This window comes from Protopterus annectens, chromosome 12.part0 (genome assembly GCF_019279795.1).
Source record: "Protopterus annectens isolate FY-2018-M chromosome 12.part0, PAN1.0, whole genome shotgun sequence".
Lineage (NCBI taxonomy): Eukaryota > Metazoa > Chordata > Ceratodontiformes > Protopteridae > Protopterus > Protopterus annectens.
This window is the reverse complement of record NC_056746.1, coordinates 656,505,903-656,523,177: the sequence shown is the minus strand read 5'-3', so window position 1 is coordinate 656,523,177 and position 17,275 is coordinate 656,505,903. Positions and strand designations below refer to the sequence as shown.

Sequence of the window (17,275 nt, the reverse complement as noted above, 5' to 3'; positions counted from 1 at the left end):
CAAATCTTGGCATCTCTGAAGAGAAAACATATTAGAAGATTATGACTGGAGAACCCCTAAGTACTGTTAAAATTAGGTCCAACACTAGGGAAGAACTTTACAAGTTTATCTTTTTCCTGATTTCTAATCATAATCTCTTTACTTCATGTGCAGAAGTATATTAATTTCTGGTATAATATTTTAATGCTATTTTTGAAATTCTAAAAATTGTATGAAATTCTGGTGAAAATCCAAGGGATTATTATTTGTGTTACTCCATTTAGCACCAGGATAACAGATAAGCTGTCCACCTTCAAAAAGTGTATTTCTTCTGGGCATATAATCCCTAACCAGGATGACCATTCTAAATGTGCATATAATCTAGGGGCTTTTACACCCTGATGAGGACTACTTTGCCTGTGCTGTCTTTAGGGCAGTAGCTGTGATGGAGAGGCATAACAAACTTATGCTCAAGGAGCTTCTTCCTGCCACAGCAGAAGAAGAAGCTCTTCAATCAGAATCATCATCATCTTTTTCCCTCTTTATTGAAAAAGGGCTCAGATAAAAATGAAGGGGTGAAATCTAAAGATAAGGCAAGAGTGAAGGACAAAGAATGCGAGAAGGAGAAATGCAAAGATAAGGACTCATCCAGGAAGTGTTTCCCAGACTGTCTGGTTCAGCTCTGAAGATTTCCAAGCTGCCAGATCCATCCACTTCTCCAGGTCCTGTCAGAATTAAGTCTCCTGCTTCTCCATTCCCAGGGGCCCAGGATGTCTCCGGAACCTGTTAGGCCCAAGCTTAGATCACAGTAAAGGTCCTTCCTCAGGGTGTCAGGGCCCTCTTCCGCAGCTTCATCTCTGAAATCATGGTGGTCCTCCAGAAGACTTTCCTAGGCTGTCATTGACAGAATTATGAGGAAGTTTTTGATGACCCAGATCCAACTGGGAGTTCTTCCAGTGCTGACTGTCAGAGGGTTGGGATTTGCCCCTTCCTCCCATTTCATCATCACTCCTTCCCCAGTCTGACCTTTGGGTTCAGGGCACTTAGATCTGAGTGGACCCTGGGGATTTCCTGTGTTGGATCCAAAGGACTGAACTTCATCAACTCCAACTATTTCTTTGACCTAATCTACTTCAAGAGCCTCAAACCTTGTTGGATTTTGAAGCTGAGGGGTTGGGACCAGCTTCTTGCAGACTCTGAAGCTTTGAGATCCATCCCTTCCCTCACTGTGCTTTAGCTCTTGACAACTCAGTTCCAGCATTGGTTTTGAAGCCAAGCCAGATGGGTTCTTGGAGCTTGCTCTTGTCAGGTACCTTGGATCCTACCGGGACTGCTTTGCAACCAGTCTTGTGTGTTTGCATTCGAGACCTTCAAGAGATTACTCTCACAATCAAATGATCAGGCTCCCTTCCAGACTCATTTTTCTCCCCTGTTTCCACCGAGTTTTTCATATCTTCTCTCTCTTCCGGTCACTTTGGGACAGCAAACCTCTCAGAGTCTGGAAGTAGTTCACATTGGACTCCTCATCTGCTTTGGAGTCTTCCGTAGTGCATTTCACTGGGGTATACCAGCAAAAGCATGCATGCATGCAAAAGGAAGCATGTAGACTCCCCTCAGGAGTCCCCCACTGAAAATACTCATTTCAGTGAGAGGAGATGGGGTCCCCATCTCTCTTCTTGAAGATGTCTCCCTTGCTGAGATCCTTGAGCTACTCAGACAGAAAGGGTGGTGGTCCACCGATGTCCTCTTCCAGGAGGAATCAGTATTCCTCAAGGCTTTTGGGGCTGACCCATCTACTTCTTTGGTGGTCCCTCCTGATGACCTGGTTTCCAGGTGGGCATGGAAGGAACTGGATGTAGTTAAACCAGTCCCTCAAAAAACTGACAAATCCTACTTTTTCGAAAAGATAGGCCCTTCTAGTGAAAGGGACGCACTGTAGATTCAATGGTGGTAACTCTGACCACAAAGAAAGTGCTCACTAAAGAGTGCTCTACTCTCATCCCCCCATAACAGAGAGTCCAGATCACTGGACAGGTTTGGGAAGTGGGTTTATGCTTCAATAATCTTCACTCTCAGGGCTCTGAATTAATTGACCAATGTTTCATGCCTTCAGAGGGACTTGAGTAAACAATTGTCCAAGTCCTGCTCTGAGTCTTTGTCTGTGGAAGATAGGAAATCAGTTCTTACACAGTTGGCTACCCTTCGGTGCCTGTCAAATGAGTCCATGTACCTTATTTCTAATGTAGCTGATGGCACATCAGGAGTGTCTGGCACCAGAATAGCTATTTGCCAGCACAGGTGGATGTGTCCTTGTGAATTTGCCGGAACATTTCACAATATCCTTCATTATGATGGATCCACATTGTTTGGGCCCAAACTTAGAGATGCTGTCTAGAAGCAAATAGGAAGGCAAGCGCTTGTCAGTCTTTGGGATACATTTTCTACCCCTCAAGACATTGTCTAGAAATCAGAAAGGAGGTAAGAAATTGTGGTTTCTCAGGAGTATAGGCTTTGCCCTGGATGCTTCTAGTGATAGACCTCCAAGAGGCAAAAGGGACATAATCATTATGGACAGACCTGAGAATCAAGGCTTTTAAAGTCCCTTCTCTGTAGGCTTTTTCAAGGCTCCTGCATGATTGCTGACTGCCACACTCTAGAAGTAGTTGGGAGGTGGTGCTTCTGTCTCCACACAGAGGCCTGAACAACCATTAACCAAGATGTATGGGTTCAGAGAGTCATAACCACAGGCTATATGATTCCTTTTCTTTGTCATTCCCCTTATTCAAGAAAACTTCCTGATGTCCCACCCACACAACACAAGGCAACAGCAGAAAAAAATAAAAATGCATCTAAACAAGTCATCTAGGAGGTCCACCTAGAACAGCATGGGTCTGGACTCTACACAAGGTTCATTTTGGTACCAAAGAAAAACAGGGCTCTCAGGCCCATTCTGGACCTCAGTCACTTGAATCAGTATGTCAAACAGACAAAATTCCAGGTAGTCACAATTCAGTCCATCCTTCTGTTATTAAGGAAGGACAGTTGGACGTGTTCAGTTGACCTCCAGGGTACATATGTCATATAAAAATAGGCAGATGCTCCAGGAGGTTTCTGTGCTTTTGGTTGGGAGCCAGTCACATCCAGTTCAGAGATACGCCCTTTAGTCTCACCACAGCACCAAATACATAGCAGTTGTTGCAGCTTATGTCAGACTGCAGGGATTCTGAGTGTTCCCTTATCTGGATAACTGACTTGTAACCACTCTCACCAAGAATCTTCTTATTGAAGCCAGAGACTCCTTGCTGTAACTTTGTTCCTAATTGTGGATGACTGTCAGCCTCACAAAGTTAAAAACTGCAACCAGTCCAAACCATACAGTTCATTGGAGTCTGTCTAAATACCAAATTGCTGACAGCCGTATTACCAGAATTGAGGATTGACATCCTTCGACATCAGGCATTGGCAGTACTCTCCCATCAAACACCAGCCCCCAGCAAGGTACAATCTGCGTTTTCCAGGCTTGATCACAGCCTCCATCACTTTAGTCCATTTAGCCAGATTTTACATGAGAGTGTTGCAACAGACTCTTGCAGTCCAGTGATCTGTGAAATTTCAACCAGTGAACTTTCCTCTGTGCCTCACCCAGATTTGCAGAAATCCTATTTAGTGGTGGCTGAACTCTCCAAGAGTTTCTCAGGGTCACTCTTTTGTTCTTCTTTCCCCCCAGGCCACAGTGAGCACAGGTTGGATGAAAGGGCATTTATTGGATAAGACGGTCCAAGGCAAGTGGTCTCCCACAGAAGTCAGCCTTCACATCAATTTCTTGAAGATAAGAGCAGTCCAGCTAGTCTTGCAGGCCTTTCAGGATTCCCTCTCTAGGGGTGTGATTGCCTTCCAAATAGAAAATATGTCTGTGGGTCGGTACATCAGCAAAGAAAGGGGAACCTGGACCCATCTTCAGACGTTTTGTCTTACCCGTCTGGGACAACTCACCCTGACATTAAAGCCCTCAAGTTAACTGCATGATTTTTCCAGTTCCTACAATGGTTAGACAGTCCAGGCTTTTTTCACTGTTTGTACATATTTTGACCTCCTCACAGAGATCTTCTACCAGAAAAGAATAAAAGAGCAAGTGGAAGAGATTTTCTGTTTGGGTGTCCAGCAGGATTATATATCACTATTCAGCTCTTCTCCTTGCTATCTTGGATTTTCTGGCTGGCTTTTTTCATGATGGAGCTATCTATCTTACAATTAAAGTTGAGTGGGTGGCCATTTCCAGCTATCATATAAGAGCAAATCAAATGCCAATTGCTTTGTTGAAGTTGTCTAAGGCCTTCTTAAGGGGCGCTTTCATCCTACATCTTTCACTTAGGAACCCTGTCCCACCCCTGGGACATTACTACTGTTCATCATACTGATCACTGCTGCAGTAGAGTTAGCTGTACGGCCTGGGTTATATCCTGCCAAGAATGTAACAGCCAGCCAGCTCCCAAAGTTTTACTGCTGCCAAAGACTATGCTTCTCGAAGGCTTTCAAGGATCAACGGTCAGCTGTTCCTTTGCTGGGGCAGATAAGTTTCCTTTGGGGAAAACCAGCCTTCTATTGTCTTACAATAAACCTTTTTGTTTTACTTTGTGGACTACCAGCATTTTCTACAGCATCAATATACCAGTGGTTTTATTGTGGAGTATCTGGTTTGCACACTTCTGCAGTTTGGTCAGTAATTCCTTTGGGGAAAAACTTGCCATTTTCTAAATATTGCTTGTATTTTAGCACTTTCCTCTTCAGGAAAGTTATATTAAAGCTAGGAGATTTGTGTTTTAATGAATTGTCACAAAACGGTATCATACTTTTAAATGGGAACACTCTTGTCTCTTAAAAGTTGTGTAAACTAACTGAAAATCATTTTTCATGCAGAAAAAAGTGTTTATTTGCTTTTTGGGGCTTGCAATGTGTTTTAAAGTACTTTTTACTATATTTTTCTGTAAAAAGGTGACCTTTAAAGACTTGCAGTTTTTACCAGTATTTGCTGATTATGTTTCCTGGGAAAGAGGGACCATTTTTGGCTTGACCAAGTAACAAACTATCAGTCCCATGGTCTGTTTTCTTCCAGCCATAAAAATAAAGACTCTTCTTTGGCTATTTGTTGTACCTAAGACCACTCATCTTTTGTCCTATATTCCTCTTATGTAGTACCTACAGCCACTATGGACTAGGAGTTAGCCACATCCTCTGTGACTGTTGGGGTCCCCTCAATGAACAAAAGAGAACCACTCTTGTCAGTCCTGGGAGAGGGAACACGGAAGGTTTCCCTGTTTTGTCAGAATGCTGTGCCCATCTCTAGGGAAGCTGCTGCTGCCATTACTAACACAGCTGTCCCCATTTTTCCTGTCAAAAAGAAAAAGAAAACTAAGCATGTATCTACTCCTCATATTTCCATAGACGTGAGTAGTTTTCTGGGTCTGGCTAAGGGTTTAATTCAGGCTATTGATCCTTCTTGTAAAATAACTTCTGGTAAAAGTAAGAAGGATGCCTCTTTTCCTTAAGAGATTCTGAGTCTGAGCAGAAAGATGAAAGGGTAGAATACAGAGTTTTCAGATTTCTTATCCATATACAGATGAGAGCTCAGTTTCAGATTCATTTAGTGTAGGGTTCTCTTTCTTTGAGTCTGTTGCTGGAATGTGCCAGTGTTTTCAGTGAGAGAACACTCAGGTTTCTCAGTCCTTTAGCTAATACAGTGAGTTTTTACAGAAGGATTTTCCAGAACCTGCACCCATTCTGCTTGTTCTGTCTGCTTTAGAGGTTGTGTATGTTACTGCCTGCAATTTTACTGATAACCAGCTGCCCCTAAAAAGGCAAATTGGATGTTTAAGTTCCTGAGTCTTTCAAGTTTTTATACACTATTCCCAAATCTGACCCAGAAGCTCTAGCTTTAGTTGATCCCACTGCTGTTAAAAACTTAGTTAATTCCAATCCTACTCTTTTTTGATAAGGATGGGAAAATTATTGATAAGTATTGAAAGAAGTGTATACTTCTGCAACTTTGATTTTCCAAACTTTGAATTGTCAGGTTCATATGTTAATGTTTGTTCTAAATGTGAAAGTATGAGGAATGTTTTATCTGCATTTTTTCTTGTGAGGAAAAATCTGTCTTAAATAATTTAGTGTTTTCTATTGTGCACTCATTGCTTACAGTGTGTGTGTATGACTGTGTTGATACCACGTCCAGGGCTATGGCCACTAGTAATGTTTTGAGGAGGTTTGCATGGCTGCATTCTAAGAACATGCCAGATGATGATAAAAAAATGAGATTTTAAATTCCCCTTTGGATAGAGATTTAGTTTTTGACCCCTCTGTTGCAAAGGTGATCAAAACATGTGATGAAAAGGATAAGCTGATCCAAGGAATCCGAATGATTTTTTTAGCTTTCCTTTTCCAGATTTTCTAAGGTATTCTCTAACTCCTCATCCAGTTGTGACAGAAACACAGAATACAGGTAAAAAGACATTTAAGAAGAAATGGCAAGGGGTTCCAAAATGAAGCCTCAAACCTCCCAAAACCAAGGACAGTCCAACAAGTTTGACTGTTTAAGAAAACAAGTCTGAATGACTCTTCAGGTGACCTTTTTTTCTTCCAGAAGGTCTAAATCTCCATTTTCTTCTTTGTTTCCTCCTGTTCTTCATTACATGCTGTCCCTAGGAGTGATAGAACTAGTTCCCCCTTCCCAGGTAGAGAAGGGTTTTTATTCAAGGATGTTCTTAGTGCCTAAGAAAGAAAATGTTTGGAAACCAATTCTGGATCTTTCTTTCCAAAAACTGTTTGTGATAGTGCCTAAATTCAAAATGATGTCACTTCACAACTTGTCACCTATTCTTCCTCTTTCGAATTTCTTGGTAACACTAGACATAAAATATACTTATCGTCTCGTCCGTATTTATTCAGACTTCAGATATTTCTTAGGGTTTTTGTGTGCCTGGATCACATTATCAGATGTTCATCATGTTACACTGCTGCAGTCATTACACTTGGGTTATGTGCCGTCAGGCGGTCCCGCAGTCAGCCAGAGTTCCAAAGTCTTGGTCCGGCATCGGTTGCTGTCGCTTCTTCCCTGACGTCAGGGCACCAGGGGTATAAAAGATGCAGGCAACGCCATTTTCTTTCATCTTTCTTGTCGCGTGGTGCCCGAAGCAGAAGCAGTTCGCAAGTGCCGGTCGGCCGACTCCTGAGATTTTCAATTCGAATTTCAGAACCGAAGTCTTTTATAAAGCTAAGTACCCGTTGAAACTTTTCTTGCCTCAGACCGATGTCAGTAAAAGTTAATAATTGTATTTCTTGTGGGAAGCAAATACCTCATAAGGATTTTCATTCTTACTGTATTCCATGCCTAGGCCCAGACCACGACGTCACTGGTTGTCGGTTTTGTGCTAGGTTTAACAAGCGCAATATTAAACGTCAGTTTGATTTTGCCCAATATTATTTTGGCAGAAAATTCAATTACACCATGCCATCAGAACAACCGACTACCGGAATACACAAAAAGTGCAAAGACAAGGACAGGCATACGAGACCCAGACCTGATGATGAGGCCTCGGCTAGGCCAGTCACCGGTTCTCCGGTTTTCAGCGAAGCGCCTTCGCAGCCCCTGATGACCGCTGCTTCAGAACCACAGGCTGCCTCCGACTACCACACGGAGATGGCTGGGCCTCCGGACACTCTACCTTTAGACCTTACCGAGACTATTCCTTCAGAGGAATCCGGAGCAGTTGAACAGCCCTCAGCTGCAGAAGGTGTATTCAGACCGACTACACTAACTATCAAATCTTATACTAAGTCTAAAACTCCTTTAAAAAAAAAATGGCCAGTACAGCATTCACCAGGACAGGCCCCAGTGCCTAAGAAACAGATGCTCAAAATGACCGAATACTTAATTACTCTGATCAGGGGTTCCCATCCCCCTCCTGATAAAAGCCCCAGACAAGATAAAGACTATTACTCATCTGACCAGGTTTCCATTTCCTCGGATTCCTCAGCAGATCAGGAATATTTCTTACCCCCATGTGAGGATTCTGATGCTGAAGAATCAATCCCTTCTGCCTCTCCTCCAGAGGACTTTTCTTTTGGGGAAACCTTACATACTATGAGGGAGCATTTTCACTAGGAGGGACAGGATTACTCAGAATCCAAGAAAAGGCTCCGAGAGTTCCTTTTATTGTCTCAGCACAGACCCCTTGCTATTCTGCCAGTATTAGACATTGTGGATGATGTCTACTCTGAATCTAGTTTAAATCCTGATTCTTTACCTCCAGCCCCAGTCAAACCAGACAGATACTATAGAGTCCCTGACTCTCACAAATTTCTTTACAAAAGCCGTGTTGCTGACCCAGAAACCATTTCCCAGGGTTCCAAAGGGGTTAAGGCCTCTACAGCTAAAAATCCAGTTCCCTCTGAAAGGGATTCTAGAGCATTAGACAGATGGGGAAAGAAACTATACACTTCTGCAACTCTAGCAATGAGGGCCTTAAATTGCCAGTTTCACATGCTGAAATACCAGCAATACTTGATGTCTCAGTTAAAACAAAAAATGCCTCAAAATTCTGAGCTTCCTGGCTATAAGGAAATGCAGGATTTATTGCATGCAGCAGAACAGGTGGGCAAACATACTTTGCAATGTGGATTTGATTCATTAGAAGCCTCTTGTAGAGCAGCAGTTACGGAGTCTGTCATCCGTAGGCATGCTTGGTTAAAGGAACAAAGTTTACCAGATCATGTTAAAGCAAAGTTATTGGATGCACCTTTACAGCAGGATGTTTTATTTGGAGTTAAAGCAGAAGAAGTATTAAAGAAAATGGAGGATAAGGCAAAATCTATGCAAACGGTGAAGGATTTCTTACAGGTTCAGCCCCCTCATTTTAGCAGAAGTTGGCTAACTTAAAATTGGTCCTTTCCAACTACAGGCAGACCTCAGAGGGGCAGATACAGATGCCCAAGAGGCAGAGGTCAGCCACAAGGCTCTTACAAGCCACGCCAATGGGGTACTTCAACCCAGAAAGGAGAGGAAGACAGGCCACAAACTTATAGGAAACAATCCCAATGACTTCCCCCTCCAGCTGCCAAGCACCTCTCTCTTAGCAGCTCCCTTGGGAGGAAAACTAGCACTTTTTGCACCCAATTGGCATTTGATCACCAAAGACAAATGGGTTCTAAATATTATATCTCAAGGTTGCAGGTTCCACTTTCACACTTTGCCAAGGCTAAAAGGAATGCCAAACCTGCCACCAAATCAATGGGCAGAGGCTCAAAAACAAATTGCAGCACTCATAGACATGAGGGCTGTTCAAGAGGTACCAACACAGGAACAAGGACAAGGATTTTACTCAAGACTCTTTCTGGTCCCCCGAAAGGAGAAAGCCTGGAGGCCCATTCTGGATCTTTCTGTTCTAAATACTTACCTGGAAGTTCCCAAGTCCAAAATGTTGACACTACAGCAGCTTCTTCCCATGCTGGGCAAGAAGGCTTGGCTAGTAACGTTGGACCTCAAGGAGGCATACCTGCATGTCCCTATCAGACAAAATTGCAGAAGATACCTCAGATTCTTAGCAGGTTCAATGCATTACCAATTCTCTGCACTGCCCTTTGGCTTATCTACTGCACCCAGGGTCTTCACAAAATGCCTGGCACCAGTAATTGCATTTTGCAGACAAAGGGGAATACAGATATACCCTTACTTGGACACTGCCTTATTCAAGCAGAAAGCAAGGACATTCTTCTAAAGCATCTGGCATTTGTAAAAAACTTACTAAGTTGCCTAGGGTACACAGTAAATGAAAAGAAGTCAAAACTAGTGCCCTCACAAGAGATAAAATTCCTGGGTGCCAGCTTAAATACAACGGCCCAGATGTCTTATCTCACGCCAGACAAACAAGGACAACTGACTCAATACTTTCAATTGATGGCAACAAAAACCCAACTCCCTGCAAGAAAAATTCTGCAGGCCTTGGGGTTCATGGCATCTTGCTTACTACTAATTCCATATGCCAGACTGCATATGAGGAAGTTACAATGGTATCTTTTAAAGTGTATGGGCTCAGCACTGCCACAGTTTGGAAGCAATAATACCGCTCATCCCCTGCCTTCAACAGGAGTTTCAATGGTGGGCACAGGCATGTTACCACAACAAGGGACAGCCTTTTACTTTACCCACAGCTAGGCAGACATTAACAATGGATGCATCGGATTATGCCTGGGGAGCACACATGGCAGGACAATGTATCCAGGGCAAGTGGACCACAGACAAAATGCATCTCCACATCAATCAAAAAGAGATGCTAGCTGTACAAAATGCCCTGACAGCTTTCAAGGACCTTCTGCATCCAGGACAATTGCTACTAAAAATGGACAACACCACAGTAAAGTGGTAGATAAACAAGCAAGGGGGCACACATTCCTACCCCCTATGCAGACAAGCAATGACTTTATGGAATACAGCACTGACCTATCAAGTTCAACTGCAAGCACAATTCCTGCCAGGAAAGAAAAATACACTGGCAGATGACCTAAGCAAAAATATCATGGATCCTCACGAGTGGAAACTGAATCCACAAGTATTCACAATGATAACTCAGAAATGGGGGTGCCCAGACATAGATCTTTTTGCCTCCCCCCTGAACTACCAACTTCAGAAATTTTGCACAAGGGCAAGCCACACACAAGTGTGGAAAGTGGACGCCCTATCATTCAGTTGGAAAACACTAAAAGTTTATGTCTTCCCACCACTGCCTCTACTAGCAAAGGTACTCCTGAAAGCCAGACTAGAAAAGCCACAAATGATCCTCATTGCTTCGGACTGGCCACGACAGCACTGGTATCCAATGTTGAGGAACATGACTCAAGGCCCAGCTTGGATTTTACCTCAAATACCTCATCTTCTGACTCAGAAAAACGATCAGATCCTACACAGCCAGCTCAAAACCTAAAATCTGGCTGCATGGCAGATTACTTAACCAAACAGTCAACACTCCTCTCTAAAGCTATTATGGATGTCATTTTGGAGGCCAGGAGGCCCAGCACAAGGAAATCATATTCAGAAAAATGGAAAAGATTCTGCACCTGGAACCAGGCTCAAGGACTAAACCCTCTTGTCCCAAATATTCCTCAGATATTACAATACTTAACTGAGATGCTAGACAAAGGCCTTTCCTTTTCATCTATTAAGATCCACGCCTCTGCTATTTCAGCTCATTACAACATGGATCCTCCTATTTTTTCACATCCATTACTAAGGCAATACCTCAGAGGGGCTAAAAACATAAGACCGTCCCGAAGAGCACCAACACCAACTTGGGACCTCAACTTTGTTTTGGAAAAACTTACTCTACCACCTTTTGAGCCAGCCATTTCAGCAGAATTAAAATTTTTGTCATGGAAAACTGCTCTACTGCTGGCAATAACTTCAGCATGGAGAGTCTCAAAGTTACAGGCACTAATGGCAGTGGAACCTTTCATCATTTTTCATCAAGACAGGGTTTCCTTAAGAACAAACCCTACCTTTATGCCAAAGATGATATCCAGTGTGGCTCTTAACCAAACCATTAATTTGCCCACTTTTTATCCAAATCCCCAGAATAAAGGGGAGAGGCTTCTTCATTCACTGGACATACACAGGCAGTTACGTTTCTACTTGGACAAAACAAAAGCTTTCAGAAAATCTGAGCAACTGTTTGTATTCTATACTGCAGGATCACAGGGAAAGGCTATTTCAAAACAGACCATTTCAAAATGGATAGGACACTGTATCCATTTCTGTTACACACAACATGGAAAAACTGTGCCTAGCAACATTAGGCCACATTCTACCAGGGCTACAGCCACCTCAGCAGCCTTTCTTAGAGGAGTACCAACCAAGGATATTTTGGAAGCTGCAACTTGGAGTTCGGTGCACACCTTTACCAAACATTACCACTTACCTCTATACTCCAAATCCAGAGCTGGCTTTGCCATTGCAGTTCTGCAGGGCCTCATAGCCTCTCCTAATCCTATATAGACCCAGCCACCCATCCTCAGCTTTGGGATTCAACCCAAGTGTAATGACTGCAGCAGTATAACACGATGAACATAGTACAGTTTTGTACCTACCATAAATGTAGATGTTCAAGTGTACACACTGCTGCAGTCCAGGTTACCCTCCCTGCAACCCCACTTTCTTAGCTGGGACTTATGTATACCGCTCTATCCTTACAACCTAAGTGGTGTAGTTGCTTGTAGCTATAGGTATTGTTTCTTATTTTACCTGTATGTGTTATTAGCAATATGTATTGCCTACCTATTTGGGGGCACCTGACATCTGGGGCAAGAAAAACTGAAGAAAATGGCATCGGCTGCATCTTTTATACCCCTGGCACCCTGACGTCAGGGAAGAAGCGACAGCAACTGATGCTGGACCAAGACTTTGGAACTCTGGCCGACTGCGGGACCGCCTGACGGCAGATAACCCAAGTGTAATGACTGCAGCAGTGTGTACACTCGAACATCTACATTTATGGTAGGTACAAAACTGTACTTTTTCTGCCTTACCTTTTGGACTACCCACTACACCAAGAGTGTTTACTAAGTGTCTAGGTCTAGTTATAGCTCCTTGCAGGCTACAGGGTATCCACATTTTTTTCTATATTCAGACATGTTACTTGTCTTTGCAAAGTGTTTAACAAATTGTCAGGAATCTCCTTCTTACCTGCGAGATCACTTACACAAGCTGGAATTCCAAGAGAACAGTCAAAAGTCTTTCTTGACCCCATCACACAGGACTGTGTTCCTGGCATGTCTTCTACACATCTCAGTTCAAACAGCTTTTCTCACACAGGAAAATAGAGTTATATCTAGATTTTTTTTTTTAAGGTTTGCCACCCAAACTTCGGTCACTGTATATCTCTGGATTTTTGATCTCATGGTTTCTGTGATTCTCATAATACCCCCGGCAAGAGTCAACATGAAAATGATACAATATCTGAAGTCTCTTTGTTCCCAGCAATAACACCCTTTGTTTTTTTTTTTCAAAATCCCTGTGCAGGAGTTTCAGAAGAGAAATCATTTGGTGGAGACAGATATCTTTAAATCTAGGTCTCCCTTCTCTCATTTTACAAGTGTCTTACACTCTGTCAGAGCAAAATTGTGTGCCAGACAAGATGAGCAGGACAAGGGCAGACCCTCACAAATGGAAACTAGATCGGGGAGTCTTCCAAAATTTGATCCATCTGTGGAGAGTTCCTCAAGTAGACCTTTTTGCCTCCTCTCTAAACAGTCAGCTGTTAAGGACTCCATGTAAGAAGACCTGGAAGAGAGATGCCTTCTCCTTTCCTTGTTCAGGAATGTTCCTGTATGCCTTTGCAACGTTTCCACCAATATCCAGGGTACTTCTGAAGATTCAGTAGGAGCCCCCCCCCAAGATCAATGTAGTGACTAGATTCTGGCCCAGGCAACAATGGTTCTCCATTCTTTTGGAAATGGCCAGGAGTAATTACCACAAGCTTCCTTACAGATAGGATCTACTCATCCAGGAACAAGGCTGTTTGATGCAGCCCAACATCAATCAACTTCAGATGACTGCCTGGATGATTGAGTCTTAATTTCTTTTGGTCAGCTGTTTACTGAGGGTTTGCAGCAGATACTAATGGAGGCAAGGAAGCCTACTACTAGGAAATCATATATTAGCAAATGGAAAAGGTTTTCTAGTTGGTGCCAAAACATAACCAGCACACATTCAGGGCTAGTTGTCCTCTGGTTTTACAGTGTTTGTGTGAGTTACTATCCTGTGGCCTTTCTTATTCCTCTGTCAAGGTTCATTTATTGGCCATTTCAGCATGTCTGCCCATGGGTCCTCATTTTTCAATGCATTTTCATGTCAAAATGTTTTTGAAAGGGGTTTTGCAGAAGAGATCTTGATGTAAACCAGTTGCCCTTCTTTTGGATCTTAATTTTGTGTTAGAGAAGCTAACACTTGCTCCATTTTGAATCAGCTAACCTGGCTGACTTGAGGTTCTTAACATGGAAAACAGCTTTACTGATTGTTGTCACCTCTACAAGAAGAGTATCATTTTCCATAGGGAGAGGATTTCTTTAAGAATTAATCCTTCGTTTATGCCTAAAGTGGTATTTGAGTTTAGTTTAAGCCAAACTATCCATCTCCCTGCTTTCTTTCCTGAAATCTTTCACATCTTCAGATCAATTGTTGATTTCTTGTGAAGGTAAAAAGAAGGGACAGCCTGTGTCAAAACAGACTTTCCAAACAGTTGTCTAAGGCTATTATCTTTTGTTATACTCACCATAACTAACCTGTTCCAGGCAGGGTAAAAGCCCACTCTTCCAGGGCTTTGGCTTAATTTGTGGCTTTTTGGAAAGTGTTGGATTCTGGAAGCATTCTGGAAGCTGTTACTTGGTCCTGGTACATACCTTTGCAAAGCAATGTAAGCTTGATTCCTTCTCTAGGTCCAGGTCAGGCTTTGCTAGGACCATTCTCCAGGGGGCTCCTGGACACGTCTCCTTCTACCGCTTAAATTTAGTAAGCTAGGGTAATATACCCATATAGCTAAGGCTACTGCAGCAGTGATCAAAGTGATGACTATAGTACAGTTATGTAAGTAAACTTACCGTAACAATAGATGTCGGAATGATTACTGCTGCAGTAGCCATTCCCTGAATCAATCACCTTTGTCTTTGCTGTGCTTTTTATGCCAAGGTGTGGATATTTACTTCATGTGTTTTCCTAGCATTTTCCTTTCAGGGCTCACCCTCCCTCTCTCTTTGCAGGAAAACACTGAAGGGTTTGGCATCCAAACTAGTCTTTTAGTCAGCTCATCTTCAGCTGCCTGACAGTTTGGGCAGTTAGAAGGTGCTCTGATGCTTTGGAAGCCTGCCAGTTGTTATATCTTTGGTGGGATATAGCTAAGGTTACTGTAGCAGTGATTATCTAAACATCTACTGTTATCGTAATTACTTACACAGCTGTACTTTCTTTTTAAAGCTTTGACAAACCTCCATATGAACTTGCAGTCATGGTCAAATTTAAATATCTGTGTTGGAAAATGTTGTTAGTGGCAGTTACTTCTGCCCAAAAGATTTCAAAACTTCTACACTCTTTCTTGTAAGCCTCCATGTTTTGTTTTCCCCAAGGTCAGGGTGTTGTTGAGAACCAATCCTTCTTTTCCTCCCAAGGTAGCCTCAGAATCTTCACTGAACCAAGCCATCAGTCTTCTTGATGTCCTTCAAGAATGCAACTGCAGTCCTGACATATGGGTTGTCCTGCCTCAGGCAGCCCTTCGGTCGGCTGGATTCCAAAGTCTGGGTCCGGCGTCGGCTGATGTCGCCTCCTCCCTGACGTCAGAGCGGCTGGAGTATAAAGGCATCCGCCGACGCCATCTTTTTCAGTCTTTCTTGCCACGCGGTGCCCGAAGCAGAAGCAGTTCGCAAGTGCCGGTCGGTCAGCTCCTGTGTTTTCAGTTACCGAAGTCATCTAAAAGCTAAGTACCCTGTTGGGGAACATTTTTTCTTGCCTCAGCCGATGTCAGAAAAAATTGAAAAAGTTAATAATTGTTTGTCTTGTGGTAAACAAATACCTCATAAGGACTTCCATTCTTACTGCCTCCCTTGCCTGGGCCCAGACCACGACGTCTTGGCCTGTGCTGCCTGTGCTTGCTTTAATAAGCGCACACTCAGGCACCGGGCAGAATTTGCCAAAGACTTTTTTGGCAAATCTTTTGCTTATATCATGCCGTCGGAACACCCGACAGCACAACCTACCAAAAAACGCAAGGACCGGGACCGAAATCCTCGGCCCGCGTCGTCCACCGATACCACGCCTAAGCCCTTCGCGAGTACATCGGTCCCTTCGGAAGCGGTAATTTAACCGCCCCAGGCTGACGACACTGCTTTAACGCGTTCTTTGGTCCCGGAGATTTCAACGGTGCCGGTTGTTGATTTTCCTCCAGAAACCGAAGCTCTGGATTTACCCGACACCATTCCTGTGGACAAGGTTACCCCTGCACGTGGGGCAGCTAGGCCTCCGGTATCCATGTCCATCAAGGCCTTTGCACGTGCTAAGGCTGCCAGCCAGGCCAAGGCCCATCCTAAATCTACTGTTCAGGGCCCCTCTTCTGATAGACAGATCATGACTCTTGCTGCAGATCTAATCTCTCTTATCAGGGGTTCTCAGCCGCACCCAGACAGAGGTTCTCAGCCGCCTGCAGATAAAAGGCCTAGAACTGAGCAGACAGACACCCTCTCTTCAGATGAAGCCTCTGGGGATTCAGAGCACTCAGATACCCAGGAAGAATCCTTCCAGGCCTATGAGGACTCAGATGCTGAGGATTCAATTCCCTCGGCCTCCCCTCCAGAGGATATTTCTTTTGGTGAAGTTCTCCACTCCATGAGAGAACATTTTCAGTGGCAGGATCAGGAATTTTCTGACTCCAGGAAAAGGCTACGTACCTTCCTTAAGCTACCCCAACACAGACCTTTAGCTATTCCTCCAGTGTTGGATGTCCTTGATGATGTATACTCAGACTCCAGTGCTTCGCCTGATTCTCTCCCTCCTGCTCCTGTCAAGCCTGACAGATATTACAGGGTCCCTGAAATCCATAAGCATCTCTTTAAGGCCCACTCTGTGGATCTAGAAACTATTTCACAGGGCCCCAAGGGAGTGGCTACTTCCTCTGCCAAAAACCCTCTGCCCACTGACAGGGAAGCTAGGTCCCTGGAGAGATGGGGCAAAAAAGTTTATACCTCTTCCACCCTTGCCATGAGGTCACTCAACTGCCTTTTTCATATGTTTCAGTACCAGGATTACTTAATGGATGATTTGCAGAAAAAGTTAGCCTCTCCTGAGCCTATAGATAGAAAGGCATTGCAGGATTTGGTTCATAACACTCAGCAGGTTAGCAATCATTTTCTTCAGTGTGGTTATGATGCATTGGAAGCTTCATGTAGGGCAGCCATGACAGGGGCCGTTATACGTAGACATGCTTGGTTGAAAGAACAGCCACTGCCAGACCATGTTAAAGTTAAGCTCCTGGATGCACCTCTGGAAAAACAGAAGCTTTTCGGTGCTAATGCACAGGATGTGTTGAAGTCTATTGAGGAAAAGGCAAAATCAGTACAGACTGTCAAGGATTTCCTCCAGGTTCAGCCTCCCAGATTCAGCAGGAATTGGCCTTCAAAGAATTGGTCCTTTCCAGACTCAGACAAGTTTCAAAGGGGAAAAAATAGGCGTGCTCGAGGTAGAGGGCAATACCGAGGCTCCTACAGGGGC

General features: G+C 43.6%; 1 protein-coding gene across 2 annotated transcripts in view; it reads left to right on the top strand.

The window, feature by feature from the left end:
* The window catches only part of LOC122816772 (tetratricopeptide repeat protein 30A), a 2,782,581-nt gene that overhangs the window by 2,265,418 nt on the left and 499,888 nt on the right, over nt 1-17,275 (top strand). The window lies entirely within an intron of this gene.